Source organism: Hyperolius riggenbachi, chromosome 8 (genome assembly GCF_040937935.1).
Source record: "Hyperolius riggenbachi isolate aHypRig1 chromosome 8, aHypRig1.pri, whole genome shotgun sequence".
Lineage (NCBI taxonomy): Eukaryota > Metazoa > Chordata > Amphibia > Anura > Hyperoliidae > Hyperolius > Hyperolius riggenbachi.
Window position 1 is genome coordinate 138,029,799 of NC_090653.1, and position 8,795 is coordinate 138,038,593.

General features: G+C 50.4%; 1 pseudogene; it reads right to left on the reverse strand.

The window, feature by feature from the left end:
* Positions 1 to 4,103: 4,103 nt before the first annotated feature.
* LOC137527401 (uncharacterized) lies at positions 4,104 to 8,438 on the reverse strand (annotated as a pseudogene).
* Between the last annotated feature and the right edge of the window lie 357 nt (positions 8,439 to 8,795).

Below are 8,795 nucleotides of genomic sequence, written 5' to 3' on the forward strand. Positions count from 1 at the left end.
AAACGCACAATTGCAATCTTACACTGTAGTGAAGCAAAACCACTAACAGTCATTCCGAATGATACTGTTAGCCTCTCTGGGACTTCCCACTCTGCTGTCAAGCACAGAAGTGCCCCATACACACAATGCAATCACAATCTCATACGGTAGGGTTGCTCAAATGTAAAATCAGGCATGGACTTATACACAGTTACACTTTAGTCTCTTCTAGGCTATGAGTGTTAGTTTAGTACAGAAGAAGTCAAACTTATTAAATAACAATTTAATATTCAAGGAAAAAAATGGAACAATGCAGAACATAATATATACAAGAGATTACAAAAACAAAATAAACATTACAGAGTTAAAAAGACAAAGTTACACACAAGGACAGTTGCGTAGAATAAACAGGGGCAAAAAGAACCTTACCAGCGTAGGTTAGAACGTTGTTGGCGGGAGAACGCCGTTTTTTGACTAGGAGTCGAGATCATCGCTAGCTATGCACTACCTCCAGGAGAAGATCCCTGTGACTGTCCTGGACCAACTTAAATAGTCCGAAGTGTCCCCTGGGGCATTTCATGTCCAGCCCCCAGGAACTAATGCAATCTCCTAGATTGTGACATCACAGAACGCTTGTCATATCCTTCCTGTGATATGCGAACTTCAAAGGGTTCCTGTTTTAGCTTTTTGAAGGTTGCAGATTTCAACAGGTAAGATTGTATCCTAACAGACATCAAAAGGCTTCTCTACTCCAGGTGAAAACTTGATTAAGGCTTCCTCAACATTATTTCCTAGCATATCAAAGCTTTCCTGTCTCAGTTTTTAAAGTCTGCAGAGATTTCAAAACCCTTTCCAGCCGGCTGTCATGTACATTTCAAACCTTCCTGTGTCAGCTTCCCCTGTCCCCAAGACTCTGATAGTCTTGCTTTGTATAATGGGACAACGGCTGACTCCAGAGTTCAAAAGCCATGCCGACCAGCCTATTCTTCCTCAATTGGCAGCTAATTAGCAGTAGACACAGCTTCCCCTGCTGGACAATGAGGGCAGAGGTAATGTACATCTACATACAGAATTACATTACCAGTGTCCATGAAGCTAGTTGCCACTACCTTCAAAGCCAGACTGGCTGACATAACCCTGTGATACAGTCAGAAAAATGAAATATACGCTTCTGTGCGATACCATACAGCGGCTATATTCTGCATATTACCGTACATATCATCTTCACCCCAATATATCCTCACACCTCCCCTTTTTAGAATGGTGCTGGGAGGTGACTCCCATGAATCACCTTGCCAGGGCCTACATTGCCGGCCGGGCCTGAGGGGGTAACCTATTAGCATCCTCTCGAGGATTCCCCACCTGGCAGTTAGCTCCAAGCTACACGACTTGAAAGCTAGGTCTGGTTGCTGCAATGTGTCGTTGCCCCTGGCAACCTGACGTAACCAACCAGGGGAATGAGGGTCAGTGCCGACCGTGAATTCGCGACCATAGAGACAGTGCTGCAGCAGGGGAAGGGTTCCAACCGTCGCTACACGCACTTTCTCTATAGTGGCAGGGGCTATCTCTGGGTTCCTTTGGGGAACGATTATCTGCGGGTCTACCTCCTCCACTTCGGACAGCTCCGAGGGAATAACTTCCCAGAACCCTCTCAGCCTGCCCCTCCCAGTCAGTGACCCAGTGGCCAGCCCCCTGAGCTCTTCCAGGCTGCTGCCAAATTGAACAGCCCCAAAGAGATCAGTGCTGCCTGTCACACACGCCAGGAAGGCTGCAGATAGGGAGGCTCCTGGGCCCTCAGGGCCAGGTTCCGAATTGGATGTGGCTGACCCAGCAACATTTGCCACTTCGGTGGACAGTCCCTCTGCTGTAGACCCGTTAGCACTGCGGGTCACCACTGCAGCTGAGGGAGTGCCCACATTACACACATCATGAATCACATCACATTTGGTCTTAAAAACATCTGAAGGGGAAAGATCTGGCCTGGTGTCGTCTGCCCCTTCAGTGGGCAGTTCATCTGCTACAGGCCAGCGAACACTGCTGGTTACTCCTGCAGCTGACGGAGTGTCCACAGGACAAGCATCATTATGTAGCACGACACATATGACATCAGCATTATCCGTCTTACACATATTGACATTTAGAACATCACATTCCACATCAACATTATCTGCAGCATTATACACAGTGCTACTCAGCACTTCACAAGTAGCATCAACAGTTCCTGCATCGATCGCCTCGATAGTCCGTGCGTCATAAATGACATCAGTTTCTGCAATCTCTGTATCAACATGTCCCACTCCAGGCCTAGGCACTGGAGAATCACTAGGGCTGGCTCCTAGTATACAGTCCGTTGCCCCGGGTGGCCCACCAGCACCCCCCCTTGCACAGAGTTATCAAACAGTACCTTGCAAGAGTCCTGAACTTCTGCTGGGGAGGCGGGCTCCACGGGGGTTAGATTAGGCTCATACCGGGCTACTAACTGTGCCAGGTCAGTACCCAGCAAAACGTTGGTGGGGATTTTGTCAGTTACCCCAACTTCTTTCATTCCGCTGCCAACCCCCAATCCAGGTGGAGCAAGGCAGTAGGTATGGTTGGGGTGACACCCCCAACCCCTCTGACAGCAATCATTTTCCCAGGTATGTACTGCTCCGGGTTCACAAGCTGGGGATGTATGAGAGTCACTTCTGCTCCAGTGTCTCTCAGCCCAGTGGCAACTGTACCCCTAACCCTGACCCACTGCAGATTCTCTGCATAGCCACCTGCATTCCTGGTGGCACACAACGCATTTCGGGCCCCACCAGTGTTTGGGGCTTCCTTCTTCTTTTCTGGGCACGTAGCACTGATATGACCCGGTTTGTTACAGGCAAAACATCTCCGAGTGTCAACGGTGGCTGTTTTACCTCCAGGAGGCTGCGGTGCTTGGCTTCGCTGGGTGCTCAGAGGAGAAGGTCTCGCAGTCTTTTCTCCCTTCCAGTTGGGCGTCCTCCAAAAATCAGATGCTCGATTGCACGTGTAGGCATCAGCGACTTTCGCGGCCTCATCCGCGGTCTTCGGCTCTCGGTCCTGTACAAATTGCCGGACTTCAACAGGGCAAATGTGGAGGAACTGGTCTTTTATTATCAGTTCCTGCAGGGCATCAAAGGTTTCAACCGCCAGCCCTTTTAACCACTGCTGGAAGGCAGTGCGCAGGTTGCAAGCATGATCCAGGTAACTGTCATTAGGACCTCGCTGCACTGTCCTGAAACGTTTGAGATACACCTCTGGCGTGAGGTGGTATCGCGCAATGATGGCTTTCTTAATTGACTCAAAGTCTGTTTCTTCCTCCTGGGGGAGACTCACAAATGCCTCCAGGGCCTTGCCTCTCAGCCCTGGTGTGAGGTATCTTGCCCACTGCTCACGGGGCACCCCATACTGAGGACAAGTCCTTTCAAGCCCCTGTAGGAAAGTGTCTATGTCAGAGTCTTTGTCCATAGCGGGGAACTTATCCAGGGGGATTCTGTGGACTCGCTCACCTTCGCGTTCTGCGGGTCCAGCAGACCGGTCCTGCTGCTGAAGTTTAGCCAGCTCCAGCTGGTGTTGACGCTTAGCAGTTTCCCTCTCAGCCTGGTGTCGCCGTTCAGCTCTTCCCTCCTCTGCCCTGAGTCTCTGTGCAGCTTGTTCCTTCTCTGCCTGTCGGTGTAGTAGGATCAGCTTTAGGCGCAGTTCGGGATCAGCCGAGTTCAGTAGCTGTAAATCCACTTCCAGAGATGGCATCTCCCTGTTTGGTGGGTTGTCCAGGACATCGTCTCCACTCGCATTCTGCGGCGTGAGCGATTCCTCCTCTGGCGTGTCATGAGCTGCATCCACTGGCATTGGAGCATGGGCTTGCTCTGCCTCATCATACTCCTCGAGGGCACAAACTAACTGCTCCTTAGTCTGGCCACTCGCCATCTCGATGCCTTTGTGCTCACACAGGTTGAGTAGTATCGCTTTGCTTTGCCTTGCATAGCTGGATGCTTTCTGAGCCATCGTGTTGCAAAATAAAAAGAAAAAGGGGGAGGGGAAGCAAAATACCACGTGTGTATCTTTGGGGGAAAAAAGTATATAGATTCTGCACTGAAAAAACTTCTGTAGGCTAGTCGCTTCTAACAGCTTCCAGCCTTTAGTACATAGAATAGAGAGCTAAACTGCGTACTAATGTACTAAACGTTCCCACCACTGCCAGCCAATTATGTCAGGAACCGGCCCACGGCACGCCTGCGTATACGGTTCCCGACTGCGGGTTTGACCAGATCGAGAGGGGAAGCAGCCTTAGTCAAGCTAAAACAAGGCTGTGACCCCTCAGAACACTTCTCACTGCCACCACTAACTGTTGCTAGACACTTCCACTCTGCTGTTGAGTGCTCAGCGCGCAATCCACATTTTCGTATTCTGGTCAGCTTTGCGCTTTAGGCCGAATACCAGAACGCCACACACACACACGCACAATTGCAATCTTACACTGTAGTGAAGCAAAACCACTAACAGTCATTCCGAACGATACTGTTAGCCACTCCGGGACTTCCCACTCTGCTGTCGAGCGCAGAAGTGTCCCATACACACAATGCAATCACAATCTCATACGGTAGGGTTGCTCAAACGTAAAATCAGGCATGGACTTATACACAGTTACACTTCAGTCTCTTCTAGGCTATGGGTGTTAGTTTAGTACAGAAGAAGTCAAACTTATTAAATAACAATTTAATATTCCAGGAATAAAAAAATGGAACAATGCAGAAAATAATATATACAAGAAATTACAAAAAACAAAATAAACATTACAGAGTTAAAAAGACAAAGTTACATACACGGACAGTTGCGTAAAATAAACGGGGGTAAAAAGAACCTTACCAGCGTAGGTTAGAACGTTGTTGGCGGGAGAACGCCGTTTTTCGACCAGGAGTTGAGATCATCGCTAGCTATGCGCTACCTCCAGGAGAAGGTCCCTGTGACTGTCCTGGACCAACTTAAATAGTCTGAAGTGTCCCCTGGGGCATTTAATGTCCAGCCCCCAGGAACTAATGCAATCTCCTAGATTGTGACATCACAGAACGCTTGTCATATCCTTCCTGTGATATGCGAACTTCAAAGGGTTCCTGTTTTAGCTTTTTGAAGGTTGCAGATTTCAACAGGTAACATTGTATCCTAACAGACATCAAAAGGCTTCTCTACTCCAAGTGAAAACTTGATTAAGGCTTCCTCAACATTACTTCCTAGCATATCAAAGCTTTCCTGTCTCAGTTTTTAAAGTCTGCAGAGATTTCAAAACCCTTTCCAGCCGGCTGTCATGTAAATTTCAAACCTTCCTGTGTCAGCTTCCCCTGTCCCCAAGACTCTGATAGTCTTGCTTTGTATAATGGGACAACGGCTGACTCCAGAGTTCAAAAGCCATGCCGACCAGCCTATTCTTCCTCAATTGGCAGCTAATTAGCAGTAGACACAGCTTCCCCTGCTGGACAATGAGGGCAGAGGTAATGTACATCTACATACAGAATTACATTACCAGTGTCCATGAAGCTAGTTGCCACTACCTTCAAAGCCAGACTGGCTGACATACCCCTGTGATACAGCCAGAAAAATGAAATATACGCTTCTGTGCGATACCATACAGCGGCTATATTCTGCATATTACCGTACATATCATCTTCACCCCAATATATCCTCACACCTCCCCTTTTTAGAATGGTGCTGGGAGGTGACTCCCATGAATCACCTTGCCAGGGCCTACATTGCCGGCCGGGCCTGAGGGGGTAACCTATTAGCATCCTCTCGAGGATTCCCCACCTGGCAGTTAGCTCCAAGCTACACGACTTGAAAGCTAGGTCTGGTTGCTGCAATGTGTCGTTGCCCCTGGCAACCTGACGTAACCAACCAGGGGAATGAGGGTCAGTGCCGACCGTGAATTCGCGACCATAGAGACAGTGCTGCAGCTGGGGAAGGGTTCCAACCGTCGCTACACGCACTTTCTCTATAGTGGCAGGGGCTATCTCTGGGTTCCTTTGGGGAACGATTATCTGCGAGTCTACCTCCTCCACTTCGGACAGCTCCGAGGGAATAACTTCCCAGAACCCTCTCAGCCTGCCCCTCCCAGTCAGTGACCCAGTGGCCAGCCCCCTGAGCTCTTCCAGGCTGCTGCCAAATTGAACAGCCCCAAAGAGATCAGTGCTGCCTGTCACACACGCCAGGAAGGCTGCAGATAGGGAGGCTCCTGGGCCCTCAGGGCCAGGTTCCGAATTGGATGTGGCTGACCCAGCAACATTTGCCACTTCGGTGGACAGTCCCTCTGCTGTAGACCCGTTAGCACTGCGGGTCACCACTGCAGCTGAGGGAGTGCCCACATTACACACATCATGAATCACATCACATTTGGTCTTAAAAACATCTGAAGGGGAAAGATCTGGCCTGGTGTCGTCTGCCCCTTCAGTGGGCAGTTCATCTGCTACAGGCCAGCGAACACTGCTGGTTACTCCTGCAGCTGACGGAGTGTCCACAGGACAAGCATCATTATGTAGCACGACACATATGACATCAGCATTATCCGTCTTACACATATTGACATTTAGAACATCACATTCCACATCAACATTATCTGCAGCATTATACACAGTGCTACTCAGCACTTCACAAGTAGCATCAACAGTTCCTGCATCGATCGCCTCGATAGTCCGTGCGTCATAAATGACATCAGTTTCTGCAATCTCTGTATCAACATGTCCCACTCCAGGCCTAGGCACTGGAGAATCACTAGGGCTGGCTCCTAGTATACAGTCCGTTGCCCCGGGAGGCCCACCAGCACCCCCCCCCTTGCACAGAGTTATCAAACAGTACCTTGCAAGAGTCCTGAACTTCTGCTGGGGAGGCGGGCTCCACGGGGGTTAGATTAGGCTCATACCGGGCTACTAACTGTGCCAGGTCAGTACCCAGCAAAACGTTGGTGGGGATTTTGTCAGTTACCCCAACTTCTTTCATTCCGCTGCCAACCCCCAATCCAGGTGGAGCAAGGCAGTAGGTATGGTTGGGGTGACACCCCCAACCCCTCTGACAGCAATCATTTTCCCAGGTATGTACTGCTCCGGGTTCACAAGCTGGGGATGTATGAGAGTCACTTCTGCTCCAGTGTCTCTCAGCCCAGTGGCAACTGTACCCCCAACCCTGACCCACTGCAGATTCTCTGCATAGCCACCTGCATTCCTGGTGGCACACAACGCATTTCGGGCCCCGCCAGTGTTTGGGGCTTCCTTCTTCTTTTCTGGGCACGTAGCACTGATATGACCCGGTTTGTTACAGGCAAAACATCTCCGAGTGTCAACGGTGGCTGTTTTTCCTCCAGGAGGCTGCGGTGCTTGGCTTCGCTGGGTGCTCAGAGGAGAAGGTCTCGCAGTCTTTTCTCCCTTCCAGTTGGGCGTCCTCCGAAAATCAGATGCTCGATTGCACGTGTAGGCATCAGCGACTTTCGCGGCCTCATCCGCGGTCTTCGGCTGTCGGTCCTGTACAAATTGCCGGACTTCAACAGGGCAAATGTGGAGGAACTGGTCTTTTATTATCAGTTCCTGCAGGGCATCAAAGGTTTCAACCGCCAGCCCTTTTAACCACTGCTGGAAGGCAGTGCGCAGGTTGCAAGCATGATCCAGGTAACTGTCATTAGGACCTCGCTGCACTGTCCTGAAACGTTTGAGATACACCTCTGGCGTGAGGTGGTATCGCGCAATGATGGCTTTCTTAATTGACTCAAAGTCTGTTTCTTCCTCCTGGGGGAGACTCACAAACGCCTCCAGGGCCTTGCCTCTCAGTCTCAGCCCTGGTGTGAGGTATCTTGCCCACTGCTCACGGGGCACCCCATACTGACGACAAGTCCTTTCAAGCCCCTGTAGGAAAGTGCCTATGTCAGAGTCTTTGTCCATAGCGGGGAACTTATCCAGGGGGATTCTGTGGACTCGCTCACCTTCGCGTTCTGCGGGTCCAGCAGACCAGTCCTGCTGCTGAAGTTTAGCCAGCTCCAGCTGGTGTTGACGCTTAGCAGTTTCCCTCTCAGCCTGGTGTCGCCGTTCAGCTCTTTCCTCCTCTGCCCTGGGTCTCTGTGCAGCTTGTTCCTTCTCTGCCTGTCGGTGCAGTAGGATCAGCTTTAGGCGCAGTTCGGGATCAGCCGAGTTCAGTAGCTGTAAATCCACTTCCAGAGATGGCATCTCCCTGTTTGGTGGGTCGTCCAGGACATCGTCTCCACTCGCATTCTGCGGCGTGAGCGATTCCTCCTCTGGCGTGTCGTGAGCTGCATCCGCTGGCATTGGAGCACGGGCTTGCTCTGCCTCATCATACTCCTCGAGGGCACAAACTAACTGCTCCTTAGTCTGGCCGCTCGCCGTCTCGATGCCTTTGTGCTCACACAGGTTGAGTAGTATCGCTTTGCTTTGCCTTGCATAGCTGGATGCTTTCTGAGCCATCATGTTGCAAAATAAAAAGAAAAAGGGGGAGGGGAAGCAAAATACCACGTGTGTATCTTTGGGGGAAAAAAAGTATATAGATTCTGCACTGAGAAAACTTCTGTAGGCTAGTCGCTTCTAACAGCTTCCAGCCTTTAGTACATAGAATAGAGAGCTAAACTGCGTACTAATGTACTAAACGTTCCCACCACTGCCAGCCAATTATGTCAGGAACCGGCCCGCGGCACGCCTGCGTATACGGTTCCCGACTGCGGGTTTGACCAGATCGAGAGGGGAAGCAGCCTTAGTCAAGCTAAAACAAGGCTGTGACCCCTTTAGAACACTTCTCACTGCCACCACTAACTGTTGCTAGACACTTCC